Genomic DNA, 26,438 nt, shown 5'->3' on the forward strand with positions numbered 1-26,438 from the left:
GAGAGCAGCGCTTTGTGACTTGTGTGGTTGGGTTTATGCCTCCAGTGCAGCCTTGTCAGCGACTGCCAATTGAAGACCAAGCTATTTGTAGTCACTGTATATGTATTTTTAGTCTGGTTTCCTGAGAAAATAGAGGTTACATGCAGCTCTCTCTGGGAACGTTTGTCTTGTGCTTTCGCTCTTAATAACTTGTAAACCTTTTGAGCAATTCTCGTTGTGTTTGAGAGGGGTAGAAGCTTATCTCCAATAAACCTACAAGTTTTCTGCCAGTAGGCAGCCTGGTCGGATGGAGAGATGCCTGGTGAAGGAGAGACTGCAGTCCAAACTCTCCCTACAACTGTGACACACGTTCCTAGAAAACAGGATTTTACTGGCTCACTTGCTTGCAAATCAACTTATATTGTGCATTTATTTTTTTTCCTATCTCAAATTAGACTGTTATTTCCTCTTTAGATATTTTTATAACAATTTTGAATAGGGAGGAAGAGAAGTGTTTAGTCTTTAGCCTTAAACAGCTTTGTAATGCTGCAGAAGGGGCACGATGAGAGAGGAAAGACTCTGTGGGTTTTTTTTAAATGTTATATTATAATATTGTGCTTCAAATATTGTAATAACATTCTGCTTAGGTGAATTCCCTTTTGTTGAAATAATTATTTTTAACTTTTCTTTTATTAATTCTTGTAATAGCAATTCTTTAGACAGCCAGAAACTTCTGGGATTCTTGTAGTTCTCCTGTATGAAGGTCGTCATCTTGTATGAGGATTGTTCCTCGAGTGGCGCACGTTACTTGATAGGCTATGAACTGAAACAGCTCTAGTCTTATTTCTGTATTTCTCCTCTGTATTTTTTTTTCATAAATACACCCCGTGTGACCCTTTCGATTAGCTGATCACTTCTGCACGCTGATTTCTTTTTATGCATCTGGCAATCTGTTTGCTTCTTCATGCTGATTTGATTAATGTTGCACCAGCATCTTTCTTCATGTATAATGTACTTCTTGTCATGCATTTGGAGCCTAGAGGAGAAAACACCTACACCTACTTTCTTTAGATTAAATATGCATCACTTTTACCTTTGATGTGTACTGTCCTTACTTTTGTGGAAGAAGTGCTGACCAAATGTGCACGTTTAGGACATGTGAGATGTTAGGTTTGTAGAGAGGCAGTCCATACATAATTTAAGAACAGCCCCAAGCACACAACTTTTATTAAAGCTCTCCATTTTTTCCTGATGCTATTTGTACTTCTAGTATTTGTTGGCATCCTGGATTTTGAAAGGCTGGTGGATGACGTTTCTCTCTACTTTAAATCACTAGGTCTAGATCATGCTTGTGCCAGTTGTTTCCTAGTTGCATGCGTGTGTAGCTTTCTAGCAAAGATGTCGTGACGGCGTCCACTAGGTCTCATGGGCTGGAGCTGGAAAGCTGGGAGATGTAGGATAACCACAGTCACTGCTCCGGGAGCTGTTGGTGCCCGTTGCATCTTGAGGTTTGGTCTCAGCTGATCTTCCAGACCAGACTTGGTGGCTGTGCGGGCAGGAACACTGTGAGTGCGCTGCAGGGGCTGCCTGCGAGGATGCAGGAGGGTTCCTGAGGGATCAAGGTGACGCTGGCAGCTTTGCCACCTGTGTGGGAGGCAAGCAGGTCAGCAGCCTGCTGGGCTCTGGCTCGCTCCTGAGACCAGGCTGGGCTCGTAACGCTTGTGCCTCGGGTAAGGTGCAGGTAAAACAGACCAGGCACCCCTTCCTATTAATCACTGAGCGGTGAAACCTGTCAAGGCTGTGAAGCACAACGTGGTGGTGAACTTTGTAGTTGTGACGCGTGTTGTTGCTGGCTGCTTCCTAAGGGTGCAGTATGTATTATGTCACCTGCAGCTCTGATGGCAAACAGATAAAAGCCTTAAGTTCATGGATTTCCATCCATTCATACTCGCCCACAGGGTGTAAGTTTATCACAAGGCTCCAAGCTTGTTTGTTTTTCTTTATCTTATGATGTGACAGTCCCTGGCCTTGGGAAAGGCTGTGCTAGGAGTGTTTGTGCGGTGCGAGGCTTGCCCTGCTGGGTGCTGCTGACCCTGACACCCATCCATGATGTTGTTGGCTCCGATACGTCTCTCTGGTTCTGTCCTGGGCTTTGGATAGGGGTGGCTCGGAGGCAGCTGCACTTCACAGCGTGAGTTCATCCTTCTCTCTACTGCAGTGTCACACCTTCACCGCTTGTCTGAGCAACCGCTGCCAGAGCTTGGCTCACATCGAATTCCTGCATCACCTGTGGTGCTGGTCATGTAACCACCTGTATTTATCTCCTTACTTCCATGAGCTTTGATAGGAATGGTTGGACTCAATGATCCGGTGTGTCTTTTCCAACCTGGTGATTCTATGATTCTGTGATTTGGTGTCCCACTGGGACAGCAGCATTAGCCACACACTTGGCATGGTTTTGCATCTGGAAATCCATTCTCAAATACATCATCACTGACTTATATAGGGGAAAAAATGTATAGTTCCCATTGTTTTTCTCTCCTGTTTGCATCTGTGAGGAGATGTTAGTAGGATGACAGCACGCTTCTCTTTCATCTTCGATTCCAGGTTGACGTGGCCTTTGAAAAAATCTTACTTCAGAGGGAGCAGCAATGCAGTTCTAGCATCACCTCACATTATAATTTGATTTTAAGCTAAATATCTGACAAATCCTTAGACAGCTCATAAATCCAAGCACCGTGATAGTCTTTTTAGCAAACTGTCAGTTTGTGCTAAATATTTTCATCAGTCACTTCACATTTCCATTAGCTCCTTAAACAGCTGAAGTTCACAGACTTGAATGAAATCTAATGTTTATGGCTGTGTTCCCTGGCTTTGAATTCAGACTAGTGATAGGAAGCTGTATTATAGTTAGAGGTAAATAGGGCTTTGGGTTGATTTCCTTGTTTTTGTTTTCCTTTCCTTCATGATTCTACTGTGCTGGTCTCCAGACCTGTTCTTGTTATTTTTTGTTAATGAGAATCATTGGGTTTGGGTGGGATAATTCAATGTTGTTGCCAGTTATGAGGAAGAGTCAAGCCATTGTGTCCCCTCACTGTGCTAATAATAGTGATGCAGCTGCAGGAGGGAACTCTGGAAGGGCAGCAGGGGCATTCAGGATCTCCGCTGTTTCTTTTCTCCTTAGGATCTTTCCTCATACAGGTTCATTTCTCACCTCTTAAGATGGCTGGATGGGGCTTGGGCAGCCTGGTCCAGTGGGAGGTGTCCCTGCCTCCCGGGGCGGTTGGAACGAGACAATCTTTAAAGTCCTTTCCAACTCAAACCATTAGATGATTCTGTGATATCGACTTATTCTGATCATGAACCGTGGAAAGAGGGCAACGATAGTGGGAGTTTCTGGCAAGGGGTAGAGGGAAACCAAACCAGTATTTGTACTGTTCTGGACAGTGTGTTACTGAAGTTACAACTTAGAGAGTGCCAGGGTAAAACAATACATGGACATGCACATCAGAATTTCTTGTCAAGATCACCTCAACGTGAAAATACACTAATCTTCTTGTCTTCTAAATACTAAGGGAGCTTTCCTATGATTCCCTTAACATGGGTGACATGGGAATTCTCCACCTCTTCTGGTTATGGATGTTTTGAAGAATTCACAATATCTGGACTTGGATGTGAAAGAGAGGAAGTTTTTGTTTTTCTCAAAAAACAATACAGGAAAATGTCTTTACAGTCCAAGTAACTTAAGGGAGGTGTGCTTATATGACAGTAGAATTCTTAGGTTACAGTAAAGTCTAAGTCTTCTCTAGTTTAAAGATTTCTGATAAATGTTTTATGGACTTTGGTTTTTGTTTCTTTAATGTTTACCAATTATGCTAAGAAGTTGGTAATCTTGAGGAGGGGAGGTCTGAAGCAAACCAAGAAAATAACCTTTAAGTACAGTACAACTTAATGACTTGAGAAAATGCAGCCTTATCTTTTCCCTGTGTAACTACCTGTGCAACAGCAAGGTCTGTGTCGAACCGTTAGCGAATCAAAGTTACCCATTTCTTCACTTAGCGGGCTGCTTGCCCACCATTTGTGAGGGGAAGGGGAAAACCAGCTTGAGGAGTAAGGCTGTGGGATCGGTATTCGTGTGGTGGAAGAGGGCAGCTGAAAGAGCCTACTGAGAACTACCTGAAGCTAAAAGTGAACCACCCACCTCTAAACAGGTATTTAAGGGGGTGGTGTTTAAGAAGACAGTGGGTATCCGTGCACTTGAAAGTTGCTGGAAGGTTGCAGCAGGATGGTGTCTGACCATCAGTAAGCAAGTCTCCTAACAAGCGTAGGAATTGCTCTTCATAGAAGCCGTAGACCTGAGCGTAGATGTTTCTGCTGTCCAAGTGCTCGAATGGGAGAAAATCCGAGGTACTTCTTGAAGAAGAAGTACCCCCGAGACGTTCATGACAGCTTTTGATTATTTCCATGCAGTGAAAATATGCAGAGCTCTAGTACATGAAAATGGTAAAAGCTGTAACATGACAATATGAAATGATTTAAGATTTATGTTTGTTCGGTATGAACATTTTATTTTTTAATACATACACCTGATATAACCATGTCATGTTTTGATGCATTTATAAATGCTTAAGAGGGCTTCATGATAACAGTATTTTCTGTTATTGCGTCATTATATGTTGTGGTAACCTGAGTGCCAGATTCCTGCAGTGATGAGAAGTCTGTGGGGATGAGAAAAAAAAGATTCCCGATTTTGCCCAAGAACTTTTTTCTAAATATATCGTTCTAATTTCTCTAAAACAAGTTACCTTTCATAATAATACAAAAAAACTCCTCCAGTTTCGATTTTTTAATTCTTACTCAGCAGCGTCTCATATACTGAGACAAGGAAATGGGGTATTTTGAAGAAGGGATACTTTGCATAAATTATTTCAAGAAATACTTGCCGGTTCTTGAATATTGACATTACTGTGGATGTTGACAGTTAAGTCCTATTATGGAACTGTCAGAAAAGAGAAGATACGAGTTCCTCAGAAAAGAATAAAGTAAATATAGAGGGTTTTCCTCTCAATGCAGTGTGCTTTGGCAGGTGTTGTCTATTCTGAGGAAGGTACCACACACACAAATGAACAAGAACACTGAGCATGGGATGGTACATCTTAAAAGTGCACAGATTCTTCATCTGCAAGGGCTTGGTGTGCCTGTAGATGAGGGAACAGGACTGCATGACAGGGAAGACGTGAGTTGTCCCAGCACCTTCTCGGAGGGTTGCCTGGTGTAGCGTGGAGGCAGCCGGGCTGAATGGGGGCCTTTGACTGCTGTGGTGTTATGAATTAGAGCATTGCGCGCTGAGCTATAAACGAGAAGCAGTGCACACAGAGAAGGGACTGTGTGTCCTGTTGACAGAGCTGTTTTTTCCTTCCTGGCAGTTCTTGTTCGGATCATTCCCATTTTTCACGCTCACTCCCCGTGTTCTCCTGTGTGTGCACGGGGGTATTGGTTGGTTGGCTTGGCTTTGAGGCTACATGGGAAACTTGAGGCAGAAATCTGAAGATAAATTGCCTAATTCCCTTTTCTGTCAAAGAACCATAGTCCTCTCAGCTGATGGAGCGCCTTCCGTAAACGTGTTGATGCAGGGGAAGGGCACTGGCAGTCGCTGTACAGCTCAGATCCAAGAGGCGAAGGACGAGAACCCCACAAATCCCGAGGGTGTGGGGAATGTATGCTTTGGGATAATGCCATTAGATCGATTTCTTCTTGCTTCCTGTTTTGCTTTGGTTTTGGCTGCGGAGCTCACTGGCAGTTAAACCTCTGCCAAGTCCGTCTATCTGGCCGCAGCCTGTATGAAAGGCACTTGTACCCTGGGAACCTCGGCGCCCCTGTCGCACGTTGTACAGGTATTTCATGGCCTTGGAGGCGCCCCCCATGTGTTTCTTTACATCCAGTCAGTCTCCTGCATGCTCAAGTTTTCATGGGGGAGGGGAGCGCAGGCGCTTCAGGACTGCAGGAATGTGAATCTGGGGCATTTAAAATGAAAACTTCCTTCATAATAAAAACATGCGACATTTTTTCCAGTCAAATACTTCGTGTGTTTCAAAGTATCTGAGATGAACAGCAACTTGTGATTGACTGTCAAAACGAGGTCAGGTTAAATCTCTGGAATTCTAGGTCAGGTTGAACCTGCCCTTAGACTCCTGTTTAGTTTCTCTCTTGTACTTCAAATGAACAATAGCTTTAGAAAATATCAGCAAATGGAGGAGTTGAAAAAGGGATTTGTGTTCTCATGCGTGCCTGAGGGATGGATAGAAATTTTTTTGAAATTCAGACTTTTTACACCACTTGGCACTCCCATAGTCAAATTATTTTAATATTTCTGCTTAAGAAACTAGGCTAGCAAGCCGTGTGGAAAAAGCAGTTTTTCCCTACACGGTATGAGTGCAGTTCAAAGCAGTGTGATATGCCTACTTCTCCTTTCTTATAGGAATCCTTACAGTATTACATCAACTTTACTGCATTTGAACATCATCTGGAAGGATTCCAAACCCTTCTCCAGTAAGAGAAATATGAAATGCTGATTTCATTACATTAACAGTAGGTTTTGATTGTTTTTTCTTTGCTGGAGGGAAAAATAAATATAGGGAAGACATTTTTCTATTCCAACTTTTCAATGAGCGGGGGGGGGGGCAGGGGCGAGTTGTCTTCTTGTGAAGGCCTAATTGTATCTGCTTTTCTATTGCACGTATTATAGTAAACCTGGTAGTTAAATCCAAGTTGAGACCACCTTACAGATCTAAAACAACACAGCTTCTTTTGCAAGTCCCAGGAGTTATTAAAGTAGTAATAGCTGTCAGGTTCGAAGCAAAAAATTAAATCTTCTGGCTTGTCATGTTAGAAAAGTAATATATTTCCTGTTTTCAGCACACAGTATCTCCTGTACCAGTACGAGTGGATCTATTAAAATACCTTTTATCACTATGGTTTGAGTTTCCCATCTCCATGAAATCATGTAGCTGCTTTCTGTAAAAAGCCTTTAAAAAGCTTCCCGCATCTGTTCTGATAAAAAGCATCTTATTGTCATGAACCAGCCAGGCGAATTAACTGTTCAGCTCTGGTAACCCGAATAGCACTTGCCAAGTGAGAATGAAGAGGGCTATGTAAACCTGAGGGAAGGAGGGGAGGATGGTGGCAGGTGTAGCTTCAGACTCTGCTCCAGGGAGTCCGTGGGAACTTCACCTCCTGGCTTGAACGATGGCAGAGTTAGGCTGACACCGAGGAGCAAGGAGCTCGACCTGACGCTCTTACGCGCTTTTCCCTTCACCAGAGGATACGCTTAAGCTGTGCTTTAGTGTTTCAGGGTATGACTCTGTGTAACCTCCGTGGCACAGGGATCGCAGAACTTCGGTCCATTTGTGGCGTGTAAATACCTTGCCCAGCAGAATTTCCCTCAGAGGAGTGTGTTGTGACCCTGGCTTCTGCAGGAGCCGTCACTGCCGAGGGATCTCGTCTTTCACCCTGCGGTTCTTCCCCCTTTCTCTAGGGGTGACTGATGAAATGCAGCCTCCTGACAACGCTAAGGAGGCTGGTGAGGACATCACATTTTGCAGAATCATAGAATCACCACTTTGGAAGAGACCCACTGGATCACTGAGTCCAACCATTCCCATCAATCACTAACCCATGTCCCTCAGCACCTCGTCCACCCGTCCCTTAAACCCCTCCAGGGAAGGTGACTCAACCCCCTCCCTGGGCAGCCTCGGACACTGCCCAGTGACCTTTTCCATGAAAAATTTTTTCCTAATGTCCAGCCTGAACCTCCCCTCGTGGAGCTTGAGGCCATTCCCTCTCGTCCTGTCCCTTGGGAGAAGAGGCCAGCTCCCTCCTCTCCACAACCTCCTTTCAGGGAGTTGTAGAGAGCAATGAGGTCTCCCCTCAGCCTCCTCTTCTCCAGGCTAAGCACCCCCAGCTCTCTCAGCTGTTCCTCATAAGGCCTGCACATCCCCACCGTAAGTAAAAGTGAGAATCCAAAGCTGAAATTCCTTCTTGTGCACACAACCTGTTAAATGCCATCCTTTTCCTATGTGTCCTTTACCTTTTGTCCTTGAACCCTGGGTCTGCCAGGCTGCGAGCTGCATCGTCAGCTCTGACAGGATGGAGTGGAGGGGGATGAGTTTCACGGCCATTCATGCCTCCCAGCTACTCTTGGCTGACACAAAGAGCAGATGTGCCATGGGCTGTCACACAAATACAGAGCAGATCCCACAGCCTTTCTTTCCACATCTGTCACCGGTCCTGTGCTGAGCCTGACGCAGGTTTCCTAATTCTGCCTGTCAGCTTTTGGCTCTGTACAATGCAGCTTTCTTGTTGGGGAAAACCATCACATCTTGTCAGCAAAAGCACACTGGGTGAATGGAGCAGCAGCTGACTGTGAAACAGAAACAAGTAGTTGTCTGTGGGAAATAAACTGGGAATCAAGATGCTCCAGAAGGACTGGGCTAGGCCAGACACCATTTAGCAGTTTCATTTGTAAGACAGAAGCTTAAAAAAAAAAAAAAGCGCCACTTATGCTGTTTACCAGCCTATCATTCTCCAGTTTTTCACGATAAGTAAGCAGTCTCAAAGAGTGATTTTGTTTTGATGAGTAAAGCCAAAGGCAGGTGAGTAGGGTGGAGCTGAATGCAGTCAGATTTTTCAGTGACAAGCTTCCTGAGCTTCTGTAGAATGGGAGATTGCATCCTGGAAAGCAGCAACTCTGTTGGAATCATACTGGATGCAGAGCTTCAGCTTACTGGTGCGGTGTTACAGGGAGAGGAGAGAGGGCTGATTTGATAAATGGCTGAAGGGATTCATAAAATAAACATTTTTCTCTTTGCACTGCATTTGTGACAGTAATACTCAAACTTTATATCTGGTCCTGGCTTTCACATCTTTAAAAGGTCTTTTGAAAACCTGCAGGAAGCATAGAAAAAGAGCCACAAGAATTATGAGTGCTGAAAAAATTCCTGGTAGCGATTTAATTTGGTAAAGGGTGGGATTGAGAGCAGCTTTTATTTTATTGTGCGTTTAATGTTATTTGCAATTATTGGATCCCTGTCCAGATCATTTTAGGGCAGATTTCTTGTGCAAAGACAAATGTCTGAAATGTGTTGGATGGATTGATCTGCTGGGTCCATCTCTGAGATCGGTTGCTCTGTTGGTGATGGAGGACAAAAAAAAAAAAAAAAAAGTGTTAAAATGCAAGGTGGCATGCAGGGGAGATGACCAGATATTACACCCCTTCAGAAATACTTCTCGAAGTCAAAATTTGTTTGTTGAAGCCCAAGAAAAGGAGGAGGATCTTGACTGCCTGGATGAGACTTTTGGTTCTCTGACAAAAGACTGTGAAATAGAAACAAGTAGATGTCTGTGGGAAATAAACTGGGAATCAAGATGCTCCAGAAGGACTGGGCTAGACCAGACACCATTTAACAGTTACATTTGTAAGACAGAAGCTTAAAAAAAAATGTTCTTTTCACAGGATTTAGACGTACAGGTTCCTGTTGAATATAATCATCAGCCTGTAGGCTGGGGCACTGCAGGATGCTGGCTAATCAAGGAAGAGCCTATTGGGAAAGCTTTGTGTGGGAGGAGAGATAAGAGGTTTGTCTGTCTCTGTGTAGAGCTTAACCTACTAGCTGGATATCTCCAAGGAAAAGTCAGAAAGGAGGACTGAAATCTCCCGTTTGGATAAGGCGAACGGCCTGGGATAGGAGGTAAATCTGTGAGCTCCCCCTGTAGAGAGGACACCTGACTGTGGCTGGAAGAGATTGTCTGGGAGCAAACAGGAGGAGAGACAAACACTGCTGATAATAAAGGGAATTGTTTCCTCAGGATGTCTCCTGCCTTTGAAAGGTTGAAGTGGAACAGGGGCCCCCGGGGAGGCCGTGCTGGTGGAGAGGTTAGCGAGATGCTGAGTGAGGTGCTGCCAAGGGCAAGGTTTTAAGAGGAAGAAGGAGGTCAGGAGACGCCTAAGTCGGATGAAGCTGATGCAATGACTTGAGAGTACTGGCCAGGACAAGTTTTGTGCCAGGGAACAAGGGCTGGCAGATGGAAAACATCTGTGGTAGAGTTGTAGGAAACGAGTTTGCAGGCAGCTCAAACACAGAGCATGCCCTGACAGCATGAGAAGAGGCTGAGCATCTCTCCTGCCTTTATAAGAAAGTGTCTTGCCCTCACTTTCCTTTACTTACCTTTTTAATTTTTTATTTTATTCCTTTCCTCATTTAGAGCGTGAGAGGCGTAACTAGAACCATTGACTTCATCTCATTTCCATTTAGAATTTAATGGCTGCAGCTCTTCAAACCAGTCAATTGCCCTTCCCACCATTAGAGAAAGTGGTGGATCTCTCAAGGTGTCCAGCCCAAGGCAGGTGTGTGTCCCGGTAGTATTTGTTAGCCATGTCCAAGCTACCTGTCTTGCTTCCAGGGTAGTTGAGGAAATGGCTGATAATTCGTGGTGTTCCAGTTAACCAGATAATGCCTCCAGTGGTCCTTCTGACCCTAAGCTCCAGGAAGCCGTGTTCTTATTTTACAAGCAGGTATGCTGTAATGAAAATAGACTTTGTAATTTTTTTTCTTAGTTCTAAAATATCAAGAGAATGTGGGAAGAGGGCAAAAACATAGTTTAGTAAATTTTAAGCAGGATTTGTGGCAAAGAAGCAAGTAGGAGGGGGAGGTTAAAGTGAGGAGGATGTGCAAGAAGGGAGGAGAGAATCTCTTTTTGGTGATATAACCATTGGTTGAATAACTGCTCTGTAGTCTAATATGTTACACTCATATATATACATTTTTATATATATATATATATGAGCTTGTTCAAGTAAAGGTTGTCTGAGCTGTTAGCCCATTCCTTCTACTGTTTGTTTTACTTTTTACTAAAAGTATAGTAGATATTTTTTTTTTCTGGATCACATCTCTCTAAATGAAAACCAGAAAGCGGAGGATGAGAATGAAGCTTCTGAAAATGAGCATTTAATTTCTGCAACAAAAGATTGATGCATGCACTGATAATTACAAGTATTTTTAAACAGAACATTGTTTTAAACTTAACATGAATAAGGAAGACCAGAATCTTGCATGTTTGGCTATAAGCTGATCCCAAAGCTGGTGGGGTTTTTTTTGGTTTTTTTTTTTTGGTTTGAATTAAGAACAGTTTTTATGCTAAACATCTACATACTTAGTTTGAGGGTACAGGTTTTCTGAGTGTTCACTGTAAAGGAGCTGAGCTCAGACATCCTCTCAGCAAGAATAGTGTTGGAGAAGCCTGAAAATGGGAAATAGCTTGAAGTGGAAGCAGGACTCCTGCCAGCTGCTGTGTTCTGAATTCCTCCTCCTTCTCTGGCATTAAAATGCTTTATTAAAATGCTCTGCCTACAGACTGGTTTTGCTCAGATTAGTGGGCTTTGTCAGTGGGTTTGTATGGATGTTTTCCTGGTACAGTTGCTAGAAATGCTTTGCAAAGCGTGTGGAAAGTTGCTGTAGGTCACTTTTGGGTTGGTGTGTAAGAAGTGGCTGTTGGAACTCAATGATCTTTAAGGGCTCTTCCAACCAAAACTATTCTATGATTCTACGATTCAGTCTGGATAGAATTTGTGATCCTTTGGGAGGTGTTTTCCTGACGTTCTAGGTTGTGGGGGCTGCACTTATATAAGGTAATAGAAAAGTGGGTTTTGGTTTGGGTTTTTTTCAGGCTTGGAAACCCATTGCATTAAAAAAAAGAAATAGAAAAGCTCTTGTGTCCCCCAAGCTGATAAGTACAAACTGAGACGATAAGTGCGGAGGGTAGGAGGGGTTAAGAGGTGAATTTTGTGTCTTTTCTGAGAGCACTTGTGCCACTGTGCAATTTTAAAAGCTCACTGCCAGAATGGAGCCGTTAGATCTGGTTTTATTCAGTCAATCTAAATAACCTCTGATCCTTTTTGGTTTTTTATGCTTGTCTAGCACTACCTTGAGCTAAATGCCTAGCCTGGTTGGTGCTTTTTCATGGGATGCGGGTGCAGTTTCCAATGCAGCTGCTCTCCACAGGAGCCAAGCAGGGGTTAAAAAAGGGCCCGAGAGATGGGGTTTATAGCCTTTGGAATTGCTGTTGTGCTCCTCTTAAAACTCAAAACCACACAGCCCCAGCTACTGCAGAGGAGGGAATTTGCCAAAGTTTGCTTTTAATTATGGAGTCCTAGAATGACAAAGGTTGGTTCATTTAACAATTAGGCATAGGAGAACAACAAAATCTGTGTTCCAGCTAACTTCCCAGCAAGGTCCAAGGCACAGAGAGGAGGATGTGTTTTGGTGCAGTTCGATAACTGTCTTCGAAGGGCAGTTTTACAGTGCGCCCTAAAGTGGATTCACTAGGCTTTTATTTTTATACCTCTATATAACAAATATAAATTATGCATCTTTATGTCTCTATAAAAAACCTGGTTTGCTTTCATATATGGTCCTTGATTTAATAGGTTAATGTCCCACAATACTAGACTTTCACTTTTAAACAGCAGTAAATCCGTATTCCGAGTGAAGGAGATAATAAAAGAGTAATTTCCTTTTTGAGATGGCTTCAGATCTATATTCCATAGCAAACTGCTGATGTATTTGATAGATGCATTTCCAGCCAATCAAGAAAAAGTAGCACATATTTATCTTGTAGAAGGCAGTGAAAACCCTGTTTAAATAATTAAAGTCTGTCCATTTCTGTTGGTAGTTTGGAAGAGATCATCCTGTAACTGTCTCTAGAGTTGGGGGGGGCTCTAATTCGTGGCTGTACGCAGGAATAATGACATTTTTAGATTCTCCCTTTGCCTGAGCTCATGATCTTCTGTTGGTGGCTTTCCATTTTCCCAAGCAGTGTCACCTTCTCATGACGCACCTTCTGGAAATAGTAGTGAAAAGTCTATTTTTTTTTTCTTCTTTACTTTGAAACTCATGTTCTTGGCTTAATTACCAAAGTGTAATGATATTCTTGCTTGACTTTTTCTGATCACAGGACATACCTTTTGTGAAGACAACATAATCACATCCTAATTGGCTTGAATTTAAATATTGAGGTTCTAATGTAACAGTTGGATGCTGAGCTTGAGAAATGTGTCTTAAGGTAAAGAAGTACTGTGTAATTGTATTTTTCACCTGAAATTCTTTTTCTGCTCACTTTTTTACTACTGAGTGAAAAAAAATATCTTTTTTGTCACATCTTTTTTATTAGCAGAAAAACAAAATGGGGGAAAAAAAGAAAGATTAAATTTAATTTCAAACCATATTGTCTGGCACTGTTTTTCATATCCCTTGCTTAAAAAGCAAGTTGAGGTTCAGAAAACAATTCTACCATTTCATTGCTTTCTTTTCATTTTAACCAGTTGACATAAGATTTAAATACAGAGAAGTTGACAAAATTTCTTGGATCTATCACAGCTTGAGCTGTAGATACTATAATTCCTTTCATAAGCTTTCAGCTTACAAGTAATGAGTGTTTCTACTCTCCCTACTTCTGGAAAGCTGTAAGAGAAACGTGTAACACATCTCTGATACTTAGAAACCTGGAGAAAGTTCCTATAATAAGTGGGCAATGGCAGGTTTACACACGTCTGCACGTCTGTCCTTGTGGTCTGTGATGTCCCTCTAGCTTAAGTAATTCCTCTCACATGGTGTGATGTTCAGTACCCTGCATTGTGTGTGTTCATGGAGATCAAGAAGGGATCTGGTCAGTCTCTGTGCAAAGTTCAGTAGGCCAAGGTCTGATAGCCTCCATCCTATGTTCTTAACAGCAGCACTGCTCGTTCTCCCCTCTCTGGTTGTTTAGTTTTCCTGTGAGGTGTTTCTAAAGATCCGCCTCACCAGAAAGATGACAGATGGCAGACACTGAGCTGAGTGGTGGAGTTGTCACTCTGGAAGGATGGAATCTCATCCAGAGAGACCTGGACAGGCTGGAGAAGTGAAGCTGTGGGAGCCACGTGAGGTTCAACAAGGCCAAGTACAAGGTCCTACACCTGGGCTGAGGCAATCCACAGTTTCAATACAGGATGGGGGATGACGTGATGGAGAGCAGCCCTGAGGAGAAGGACTTGTGGCGCTGATTGAGGAGAAGCTTGACCTGAGAAAGCAATGTGCGCTCGCAGCCCAGAAACCAACTGTGTCCTGGGCTGCATCCAAAGCAGAGTGGCCAGCAGGGCGAGGGAGGGGATTCTGCCCCTCTGCTGCACTATCATGAGACCCCACCTGGAGTCCTGTGTCCTGTTCTGGAATCCTCAACATGAGGAGGAGATGGAGCTGTTGGAATGGGTCCAGTGGAGGCTATAAGGGTGACCAGGGGGCTGGACCATTTGCCATACGAGGACAGGCAGAGAGAGTTGGGGTTGTTCAGCCTGGAGAAGAGAAGCTCCAGGGAGACCTTATAGAGACCTTCCAGTATCTAAAGGGGCTACAAGAAAGCTGAGGAGGGACTGTTTACAAAGGTGTGGAGTGATAGGACGTGAGGGGAAAGGCTTTAAATATGAGACAGGAATATTTAGACTAGACATTAGGAGGAACTTCTTCACACTGGGGGTGGTGAGGCCCCTGGCAGAAACCTGGAGGTTTCCCAGGGCAGCTGTGGCTGCCCCATCCCTGGAGGTGTTCAAGGCCAGGTTGGATGGGGCTTTGAGCCTCTGATCCAGTGGGAGGTGTCCCTGCCCATGGCAGGGGGTTGGAACGAGATGATCTTTAAGGTCCCTGCCAACTCAAACCATTCTATGATCCTTAAACCTACCCAGGTACCACATCCTCATTTCTAAAATGCAAGAGGAAAAGTGTAGTGAAGTACTTTTAAGACCTGTGCCCAGGCTTTCAGGAAAGCATGCAGAGCTGGTGTTTATTTTTCTTACAGAAGTAGAAAACTCAGTTTAGTGCCGTTGTTCTGGCAAACGTGAAACAACTTGAATGATCTGTTGCGGAGTTCTGGGATCAGCGTGAGAACAGTTTTGACCTATGTGCCCACACAGCTGAAATGTGACTTCACTTTTTGAATGTTCCTACTGCCTGCCAACCTTATTTCACTGAAGGATTACTGAAATGGAACATACCCTGGCAGAGGTCTGTATTGGAAAATATTTGTGGCATAGGGATGATCATGAGGTATTTATGTAACAAACAAGAGCGTGCCGTGTATAGTTCAGGCTGCTAACACAGAGCAGAGGAGCGTTGCCCTCGAGTTGTCTTCGTGTCGCAGGCAAGAGCCCCGTGCTTCCCTCAGTGTGACAACGAACACAATGATAGAACTCACTGATCTTCCTTAAGTGTCCAGAGAAACTCCTGTACGTCTCCTCTTCTTTAGAGATGCTCCCATAGATGTAGCTTGCTGCAGCTCGTTAGCAGGGAGAGAAGGAAGCAGATGGGGAAATCCAGAGTTTACCAGTAAAAGGCAAAATTCTTCTCTAATGATCTAGCATTGGCTTGAAATTGTGGGGCTTTTTTTATGGAGTTGTTTATTTCTGTCTCATTGTTTATGACGTTAAAATAGTTATAAGGTTTCATTTTACTGTGAAAGGAAGCAATCAAAATATTTTGGCTTTGGTTCAGATAATGTTTTCTAAGTAGCTGTCTGTAACCCTAAAGGCAGATGAGACCTCTATAACTGAGCCAATGTACTGTAAATGTGCAGTGTGGGTGATGTGGTTCAAGTCACACCTTTGTAATTTGCATCAATTATTTTTATTATTACCATTATGATTATTATGTCTCATAGTAGTAGCTAGAGGCACGGCTTGGCTCAGTCCCGCATAGATAGCTTTGATAGCTAAAATGAAATTTAGTCAGATTATGTTTGCATCTTTACTACAAAAGTCAAGGAGTGGGTTTTTTCAGCCTGTGACAAGAAGGAAGGTCTGCACTGCAGAGGTGACAGACTCATTCTGTGGTGACAGCCACAAATTAAAGTTTGATCTTAATTATAGATCATGAAACAGAATGTAAAATGAAACTTATTTGTTGTCTTTAGTCCACAACAAAAATCTCCCCAATAGCAAAGAAAGGTTTGAAGGTAGGAAACTACATTTTATTTCTTAGTAAGGAAGATTTTTAAAGTAATTTACATCAATTCATTCTAGAGGCATCGGCGTTCCTTTCTTGCCTTGTTTTCTGTACGTGCGGGTCTGTGGTTTATGCAGAGAGACATGGTGGGGTTTAAACTAGACCAGGGTTCTCAGCCTTCAAAGTTTTCAGTTCTGGACATCTCACTATTACTACGGGAGAACTTAGGATCCTATTTAAATAAGTAGCTGTAGGCTGCATTTCTGAGGTTTTATTTGAAATAGTGGAAGGGTTTTCCTCTTTTTTGTTGTTGTTGTGATCTAGTATTTGTTTCTAGTAAGTTCAGACTGAATAAGATGCTTGGGGCTTGTACCATATGCCAAAACAGAAATGGGAGTTACTTCTCCCCTTCTTTTGCGCGTTGTAGAACCAAAGTCTGGCACTGAACGTTTCCTTTCTGAACAGGTTCTGTGGGTATGTGAAACTGCCTTTCTGGATAGTTCATTCCAGGCTCGGTGTGACTGGTCACCCTTGTGCTAAGAAGGGACCGCAAGAGTCAGTGGAGTTGGGGATAGTTAATTTTTTTCCGCTGTTCAGCGAGCGAGAAGGGAGTAGGGGACACTGACCACTGCAGATGCACAGAGCCACAGGGGAAAGCAGTACATTTCCAGTACTTAAATGTGCTGGAATGTACTGGCAATGTATGAAGTAGGGAGGGAGGCACAAGTCAAGACACTTGTCTGCTGTTGTGTATTTTGACCTTCGCAGAGAAGAGTTAGGCAACCACTGCATACCAGTCCTTGTTGCAATCATCTGCCTTGTGCAAAAAGGTCTCGTTGCTGTGTAATAAACTCTGTTCCTAAGCTTTCAGAAGCAAAACTTCTGCTGCTTCTGCTTCTTTTGAATGCAGCTTACACAATTTCATTGCAAAAGTACTTGATAAAAATTTTCTTGTTCCTCCCTACATTCAGATGTTACGCTGGAGCCTCTAATTTTATCTCTGATCAGCCTTTTGTGCTCCTGTTAGTATTGATCCCATCTCCTGCCAAGTGAAACCAGTTTGAAAGCTTCTTCTGTGTTTCCTCTCATCTAATTATTACTGAAGCTTTGTCCCACCCCAAATGCTGGAAATGAAACTCTTCCTTCTTTTCTCTTCTGTCTTGCTTTCTGCATGTCTCAATCTAGTTTCACTTGCCTATAACATGTGGAGGTTGGCTTGAAACCATCCTGCAGGGTAAGACCTGCCAGTGGGAATGAAGCTGCTGAAGAACTCTATCTCAGAGGAGGGACCCATCAGCTTCATCCCTTTCCTTTGCAACCTGGTAAAAGGCTGATTTACAGCTTCCCATATTGATCACTAGTCCTTTTAACGTATCTATTGTAATTTTCAGGTGCTGGTTGACATTTCTGTAAAGACTGGAGCCGAGGGCTGAGGAGGAGGCAGGTTAGTGGCTGGTCTGTCACAGGCAGAAGCTGAGCTCTGCAAGCAAAGTAGTTTTCTCAGGGTCCGTGGAAGGAACTTCTCCAGGAACTTGGAGCCCTCTCAAACTTCACCACTTGCTGTTCCAAGCACAACAACCACTTTTTAACTACGCTTTCTTTAACCAAAACACAAAGCCAGGCTCCCCAGAAGAAAACATTTCATTTTGAGTATTAGTAGAGAAGACGGCGGTGAATACAAACTGTCTGTGCCATGGGATAATTATATTGCCTTGGGCACCACGGACTGCTTTGCCTGCTTTTTCCATCTGCCAAGTCTCCGACCGCTGCTGGCCTTGCGGGGACTCTGGCCGCCTGGTTATTTCAGGTCACGAGCAGGTACTGGTGCATCCTACTCAAACCACCTCAGGGGATTTAAATCTAGGGTTAGAAATTAAGTCCAGTTTGTCACTCAGTATTCAAGTGTTGTGCTCGAGCGCAGGGGCTTGTATTGCTGAACGATACGGAGGAGAAGAGGTCTCTGCCCAGCAGCCTGAATTCTCACTCTAGTGACATTTTTCTGTGATCATAATCAGTTCCCGTTACGTTACTTCATAATTTTCTTTTTATCAGTCATTTTTATTAATGGTTAGGTACTATTCCTCTTTTGCCATGACATGACCACACAGTTAGAAGCCCCACGTGGTCACCTTATGCTTTATATGTTTTTAAATCTTCTATTTGGATGTTTCCTTGTCTGCATCACGTCTTTCTCATTTTCGCTGTCTTTAGTAAGTCTTCATTAGTGCAGTCAAGGGTTTTGTTCTTTTAAAGTATCGATAGACTAGAAATGTGCCTGTAGTTAATCAGTTACTGACCTAGTTGCTTTGTCAGTCATATTCCCAAACTCCCCATTAACTCAGCTGTGTGACTTTAGCTATTAGACTTCCGAGGCTTAAAGCTTGCGTAGCATTGCCTTGGCTTACAGCCTGGTGCGAAAAGGTCCCTGTTCTCCAATTAGAACAGCGTATTTCCCATCCTCTGTTGTGTTGTGGGGTCTTCCTACACTGCTGTGCTCTGGGCTTCCCCACCTAAATGAGATCTGAAGCCCACCAAGCACCTTGGTTCACACTGCTGGGTTCTTCTCCCACTTGTGCTCTCTGGTGTAAAGGAGATTCACTGCCCTTGTGTCACCAATTTTTAAAGAAATGCTTGTTCCAACTGTTTTGGAGAAGCTGCAGGCAGCTTCTCTGTTCCTCCCTCTTGTTTGTTTTTAAAGTAGCACTGTTTTGCTCTTGAATCTATTTAATTGGTTTCCTGCTGGAAAGAAACTGAAGGGCTGCCTTTGCCAATTAACTAGGGCAAAATACTTTATTAGCAGACAATGTAGGTTAACAAAGGATTTCAGGAAAGAAATATAGGATACCTTTGATGGTTCAACACTTGTTCTTTTGGAGATTCTTTTCATTAAATATAGAGTAAGAATTCAAAGACATTCCAGGGTTTAGTTCCTTCCCTCTGAAAGTTTTCTTCCTGTCTAGTTTTAATATTGACAAGCTATTTCATCCTAAAAGCATGTAGGACTCCTAGCCAAGCACTTATTGTCCTTTGACCAAAAGAAAAAAAAACCAACCACCAACTAGAGAATGATTTCAGGCTTGTGACACAGCTTACTCATGTAAAAGGCTATCTTTAGGAATGCTAATAGCTATATTTTAAATGAAATTTCTATTATTGGCCTCTTAGATTGCTAGGTGCAATAAAGTCAACCAAGAAAGAGCAATCAGATTGAGTTTGTTACTAGGAATATCTAAAACAAACCACAAAAGCTAATTTTAAGCAGTGGGTTGCAATCCGTGTTGTTTGGTTTAGAACCTCTGGAGCAATTCCTTTCCAAACATCTCTATTTTAAACTGGAATGTCAGCTCTTTCACAGTCTCCTGAACAGAAAACATCGTGGTGACCATTAAAGTCAATAGAAAAAAGTAACAATTATAGAACGTGCCAAAAAAGGTTCAATTCTTAGTACAGTAGATTCCCTTTAAATAGGGGGGTGTTTCTCCAGAGCTGGGTGGGTGGTGTGTGTGTGCGCACCACGTTACTTGGCTGGGACCATAATGAACGACTTCATCTGTCATCTTCCCAGAAGCTGAAAAGAGGGCAAGCTTCTGTGGTTTATGTTTTGTTTGGTTTGGGAAAGCACAAGTTGAACTTGGAAAGATTCCTACTCTCTAAAGTGCTCAACACGTGGCCTCTGGGTAGTGTAGAGTATCTTTCACTAACGTTTTTTAATTCAGCCTTTTCAATAGTATTTTTTTCCAGTAAAATTTTATTTTACGAAGGCTTTTCTGCTTTATTTTTTTAATGTTGAAATAATGTTAAATGGCTGATAGGATTACTTCTGCCTTTTTAGGCTGAGTGCAAATGGGACGAAGCTACAGGAGTCAGGACGGCTCAGACAAATATTGCTGTTTCAAAGATACTTCCTGGCACCCAAGTGGGTCTAGAGAAAATGGTTGTCTACCAAATTCAGCTACTGGTCCTCTTCTCGAGGCAGGGAATTTAGAACCAAGGGTATTGAAATTAGTTGAATGGTTTTTTGTAGTGATAGGATGAGGGGGAATGGATTTAAATTGGAGAGGGGAAGATTTGGACTAGACATTAGGAAGAAATTCTTCGCAATGAGGATGGTGAGACCCTGGAACAGGTTGTCCAGGGAAGCTGTGGCTGCCCCATCCCTGGAGATGTGCAAGGACAGATTGGAACCTCTGATCCAGTGGGAGATGTCCCAGCTTATCGAAGGGGGGTTGGAATTAGATGATCTTAATGTCCCTTCCAACTCAAAACATCCTGCGATTCTATAACTTTGCATGTAACTTCATTTTTTATAGCCCTGTATTAACTTCTGAGAGCTGTGGTCCACAGCATGAAAGAAAAGGTGAAACCTTTTTCCCACAGAGGAGTCTGCAATCTGAGGGTGATACTGACCCTGTTCTGAGTATCTTACAGCATGGAGCATGACTTGACCTAGTGTTTAAGGTAGTTTGCTTGATTACTGTTAGTAAACTGGCTGTGACAGGGCAGAGCGACCATCTGGTTATCTGTTAAGCTTCTGAAAAGGAATTTTTCAGACACAACTGATGTCCAAGTTGAGTGATGTCTTATGTAGGGAGGAGCAAGTTTTCAAAGAGCTATAAGCTGCTTCCTGGGGGAAGGCTTCAGTCACCTTTTAAATAATGAACTGATCACTTGAAGCTGTGGAAGGAGCTCCTTGTATGAAGTGGCTTGGGGAATGTATTGTATCAATGCTTTAAATGTAAGCGTCACTGCCTTATTTTGTTTCTTTCTTTAGGAAGTAAAATGACTTAATTCTGGTAATCACAGAATCATAGAATCACCAGGTTGGAAGAGACCCACAGGATCATCGAGTCCAACCATTCCTATCAAACACTAAACCATGTCCCTCAGCACCTTGTCCTCCTGTCCCTTAAACCCCTCCAGGGAAGGTGACTCAACCCCCTCCCTGGGCAGCCTCTGCCAGTGCCCAATGACCCTTTCCATGAAAAATTTTTTCCTAATGTCCAGCCTAAACCTCCCCTGGTGGTGCTTGAGGCCATTCCCTCTCGTCCTGTCCCCTGTCCCTTGGGAGAAGAGCCCAGCTCCTTCCTCTCCACAACCTCCTTTCAGGTAGTCGTAGATGTTAACTTCCTTTAAAAAACATCAACAGTCACTGAAGAAAGCTTTCAATTTGACTGGCTTGTTTTTAAAGCTCTTCTTTCTAAAACCACAGAATGATGAGCACAAATTTAAGCTGCCCTAGATATGTTTTTCCTTCTCGCTAGCATAAATCTATGCTAATTTCTCTCACCTTGTGCTGCATGCAAGATCGCTCTGCCGAGAAACTGCAAAGACTACCTACGCGTTTTCTGTCCTTGTGCCCAGGGATGCCCAGTGCTCTCTGCCAGTAAGCAGGGCAGCACTGCCACCCATCAGCAGCGAGCAGCGAGGGCTGGGCTTCAGGATCCTCTCTGCCCAAGCCTGAGAGCAGGGAGGAGCTGCGGATTGAGCAGAATACGGGAGACCCGCGCAGAGCCACAAACCAAACCCGCTGCTGGGAACGTGCACCAGCACGCCAGAACTGAGTACCTGTTGCAATGTGTGTGTTAATTCGGGGAAGGGGTTGTTATGGTCTAGGAGTGCTGAGGGGCGATGCAAAATGTTAGCAGGCAATTCCTGTCTTGCGAGTAGGCTGTCACCTCCCTTCATATCAAATCTACAGCAAAGTCGAGTGCTCTGGTCATGCTGGGTGGTTTTGCTCTGCTTCATTGTCACCTGTGGAGCGCCTCCTTTAGCAGGATGAATTATGCTGGTATGTATAGGGAACTGACTTAACTACCTTCAGTTTGTCGTTCTACAATGCACTGACCTGTAAGGCAGCATTTTTTTTAATTTCTGTTTTATTTGTGTTTTTATTACAATCCTAATCAACTATGCAGATATCATGGTAGGAAAGCTTTGTTTAATTTTATATTAGCAGCTTGCTCTATACTGAGTTGATATTTTCCTTTGATTTTCACCATCTGTTCTGCTTAGGTAACTCAAAAGCTAAGTCTCTGCCATAATATTAGTGGTTAGAAAACCAAAAAGCCCTTATTGGCTCCATACTGTCCTTACTAAGGGAGTTAATTGTCAGGGAAAGCTGTTTACAAACGTAGAACTGCCGGTAGTTTCTTCTTAAGTTTTTGTTATAAATGAGAAAAGAAAAACTATAGTTCAAGCTCCAAAATCAACTTAATTTACTGCTATTAATCAGCAAGGAGAAAGCTAAATGGAAACAAGAAGTTAATAAACCGAGGCTCAACAGCTATTGATTTTTAAAAGCTGTGCTCAGGTGTACAAAGTGGTATGGAGCAAATCCCAATAGCGTTCCTCTGCGGGTGTTCCTGGAAGCAAAGGTCTATAACTTATCGGGACTTGTTATCTTGACAAGTGCAGCGTGGGAGGCTCTGAAGGGAGTGTTTCCACTGTGGTGAACCTGCACTCTTTCCTTTCTTCCTCTTACTCTCTCTGCGCTCTCTACATGCCCTTAGCTCTTCAATCTTCGGTTTTGGTAATTGAGCCTTCGCTGTGGCAGAGGGGAGGGTTATGCACGGTGGCAGCGCTGCTGCTTTCTGCTGGAAGCAGGTACACGTGTTATACCGGGAACGTTGTTAAACAGGGGGGAGGGAAAACCACCAACAAAGTAGGAAGCATTACTGTGGAATGGTTGTATTACTGTGATGGGATTAGAGCTGGGGCTGATGCTGAGGCTAATAAGCTCTGAAGGTACTGCAAATGCTGATTCTCACTCTGCAGAGGGAGGAGGAAAACATGCACTCAGGCAGCTCATCCGCCCACCAGCCTGCGCGGTGTGGTAGGTACCAGCTGATACGTCTGTCCGAGGGATGACTAAACCGTACGAGCTGCTCAGTTATGCAGTAGATTTGAGGCAGAAGAGGTTTCTTACAAATCACTAAATCATCCTTTTTTGTGTGTGTGTGATCTCAGTGGTTCACACTGACGTAAGAACTTTCTCTTGACTGTGTCTGTTGAAGGTCTTCCAAGGCCTGTGCTAAATCACTTGACTAAACCATCACTAAGACGACAGGAAGAAACCAAACCGAATTAAGTATTTTCCCCTAGTCAAAGTCATTGATAGGAATGGTTGGACTTGATGATCTGGTGGGTCTTTTCCAACCTGGTGATTCTATGATTCTGTGAAAGTGTTGTTAAATGATAAGAATCTGTAATTTCCATAGCCATGTGAGTGACAAGTCTGTGCCCAGGCATGTGCTGGTTGAGTGTCGCATCAGGACATGGAGAAATGTGCTTCTGTGATGTCCAAAAGGAAACTTGGGAACAAACAACACTTTATTCGCCCAGCTGGCGTGGCTGAGATCTTAGCATAGACCATAATATAATTAAATTTTCTAATATGGTGCTTAAAGAAAGCAAGCTGCTCCTCTCCCAGAGAGAAGAGGAAAACTTGTTCCAAGCCACTTCCCTAGTAGGACACGCTGCCCTCTCCTGTTTGGTTGACCTGGGCTACCTTGCCTTGGCTGCTGAGCAGTGGAGGTGAGACTGAAGAACTGGATTGTGATGTAGAAGAGGTGATGTGAAGTGGGCAGGCTGCTTCAAGCAGGGTGGAAATCAGAGCAACAGAGACCAATTAGAGGAACAGAGATAAAAAAAACAAAATAAAATCCTTTAGAGGGATGCAGGAAAATAATGAATTGGGTTTGAACAGTGCAGAGACATCTGAATCCAAAATAAAGTTTCTCAGACTAGAAGTTTGCTGTAAAATGTCCTAGCTGATAAGTGTAATTTTTATCATGTGAAGCGTACGATGATGTGAAGGATTGACTCTGGTGAGAGATGCAGGAATTACCAAATCTTTTCCTCTGTTGCCCATTTTTAAATGGTGTACAACTCTTCAGAGAAACCGTGAGTAGCTGATGCTGTTGGTGAGGATAGATCACGTTTGCAGGATGTGCCAAGCAGGCTGCATCAGAGCTTTCTCATTATTTGAGAGACAAAAAAAAAATATGATCATACTGATCTATGATTCAGCCCATTGCCCAGGACAAGCCAAGCCATTCAATTTATTGTCAGCAGATGGAATTATTCCAGAAAGTTGTGGTGTTTAGTTTTTTTCCTGTTTGGGTGGGGGTTTTTTTTGCCTTGGCTGAGTTGCCTGGTATTAGATATACAATCTGTCTCTCCTCATGGTGGAGGTAATGTAGGCAGTTATCTTAGAAAATCTGCTTCGTTAGACACCAACAGTAGAGTGGTTCTCTTAGGTAGTCTAAATCCTATACCACATTTCTCCTCATGCTTAGTCCGGTGTGTTGCACCAACATGGTGAATTGGTTCATACCATAACATCTAATTCAAATCCACTGTATTTTTCTGTTCTCTGAAGGCTAAGGGCAATTCTGGGTCACAGCTGATGCACAGTCAAATTAGAATCGTAGAATGGTTTGGGTTGGAAGGGACCTCCAAGCCCATCCAGTCCCACCCCTGCCATGGGCAGGGACACCTCCCACTGGATCAGGGGCTCCAAGCCCCATCCAACCTGGCCTTGAACCCCTCCAGGGACGGGGCAGCCACAACTATTCTAGTGCCTCACCACCCTCATCATGAAGAATTTCTTCTTTTCATTTCTTTCTTCATTTCATGAAGAATGTCCAATCTAAATCTTCCTTCTTCCAATTTAAAGCCATTCCCCCTCTTCCTATCATTCCATGCCCTTATAAAAACTCCCTCCCCAGCTTTTCTGTCACCCCTTTCAGCACTGGAAGCTGCTCTAAGGTCTCCCCAGAGCCTTCTCTTCTCCCAGCTGAACAACCCTAACTCTCAGCCTGTCGTCATAGCAGAAGTGTGGTATATATTTGGTATATATTTGGTATATATTTGGTGTGATAGAAGCTATTACTTCTGCAGAGAAGCTGTCCAACTTCTAGGTAGAGTAGGTGTTTTTAGGAAAAAGTAGTTTTCCGGATGGTTGTACTTACTGCACAAAACTTGTCTGTGAAGTTTTGCGCTTTCTATGAAGAGTCTTTGTCTTTTTTCATACTTTAGCAATATTTTCTACTCAGTCCTGGTAAGTACATGTGCTCCAGTTCTTCTCACTCTTGATATTGTCGGTGGAAGACAGCCCTTGAGAACAAGGGAGAGCCTCATGCTGATCTCTGAGGGGCAGATCTCAGGCGTGAACCTGGGAACTTGGTGTCTACACTGGGAGCAGTGAAAAACGCTTCTCTCAAAAATATCTGCCTGGCATTTTGTGGTTCTTCTTGAGTCACAGGAACAGAGCTGTTAGGAGGTTAACAAGACTTCACCCTGCTCCTGAATGCTCTTTTTGGCTACCAGCACATCTGCTTTGGGGTTCAAGCACAGCACATGAAGGGGTGGTACTTGTTTATGTGTTGTCACACAGGTGTGACGTGAGCAGTTGTTAAAACCTGAGCTCCACTCCTAGTGTTCAAGTGGCAAACAGTAAGAGGGGCTGTGGTGGGCTTTTTCAATCCCCTGTGCCTTATTCCTTGATCTGAGACTTGTAAAACAGAAGTACAGCACTGTTCAGTGCCCCAAGCACGTGTTTTGCCACAGTTGCAAGGGAAAGGACAATTTTTATTTCCTTTTGACTGGTAGAAATGAGAGACTTGCTCAGCAGGTCTCTCCAAGTGTCTCAGTCAGAACTGGGGCTCCAGTCCTCTTGATTATATTTGCATTTGCTTAATAATTTTGCATAGCTTTAAATGCACTTTTAGCTTTAAGCTTCCAAGGCTTTTCCCTCTCCTCCCCTGCCATCAAAGCAAAAACCCACAGAGCTCAAGCTTAGTGCTATTTGTGCTTTGTGTAAACATGACTCTCTTAGAAAAGCAAGAGCTGACCGTGGAGAAGGAAGAAATGTGTGGTATGTTCAAGTTTCAAACTGCTCCTTAGTGATTTATTGCTATTGTGGAGGCAGCTCAGAGTGCACCAATTCATCAGTTCCTTATAGACAGAGAGGAGTGAAGAATAAGAGGAAGCACGGAAAGGGGTGGAGGGGAAGGAGTTGGGGAAGAGAACATAAAAACATGGGAACATCTAAGAGCTGGGAGGAAAGGCATAGCAAATCCATTGTTTTTTTACTGAGTGTTTTGAATTTCTGGAAAATCATAAAATAAGGTGTTACTCTAGAGAGCAGTGGAATTGTCTATGCCCTTATTACTGTTGCTAGTAATAAGCTAGAACATAATTCTAGTCATGAGTGACTTCTCACTACCAGGTGGTATTTGAAGGTTGTTTGAGCTGCTAGTTGCATGCTTAGGTTACAACTGGCATTGGTTAAGAGCAGTCTCTCTTAGGTCAACTTCATCTTATCTCACTTTAAGACCTCTTATAGATGTCTGATTAGTTGAGTTCATAGAATCATAGAATAACCAGGTAGGAAGAGACCCATCGGATCATCGAGTCCAACCATTCCTATCAAAC

General features: G+C 43.3%; 1 protein-coding gene across 1 annotated transcript in view; it reads left to right on the forward strand.

Annotated features, from left to right (window-relative positions):
* Positions 1-6,471: 6,471 nt before the first annotated feature.
* RNF144A (ring finger protein 144A) overlaps positions 6,472-26,438 on the forward strand; it is a 58,846-nt gene continuing 38,879 nt past the window's right edge. Inside the window, exon 1 of the mRNA XM_069851601.1 lies at positions 6,472-6,528. The gene's annotated coding sequence lies outside the window, so the exon portion shown is untranslated. The remainder of the gene's footprint in view (positions 6,529-26,438) is intronic.

This window comes from Phaenicophaeus curvirostris, chromosome 2 (assembly GCF_032191515.1).
Source record: "Phaenicophaeus curvirostris isolate KB17595 chromosome 2, BPBGC_Pcur_1.0, whole genome shotgun sequence".
Lineage (NCBI taxonomy): Eukaryota > Metazoa > Chordata > Aves > Cuculiformes > Cuculidae > Phaenicophaeus > Phaenicophaeus curvirostris.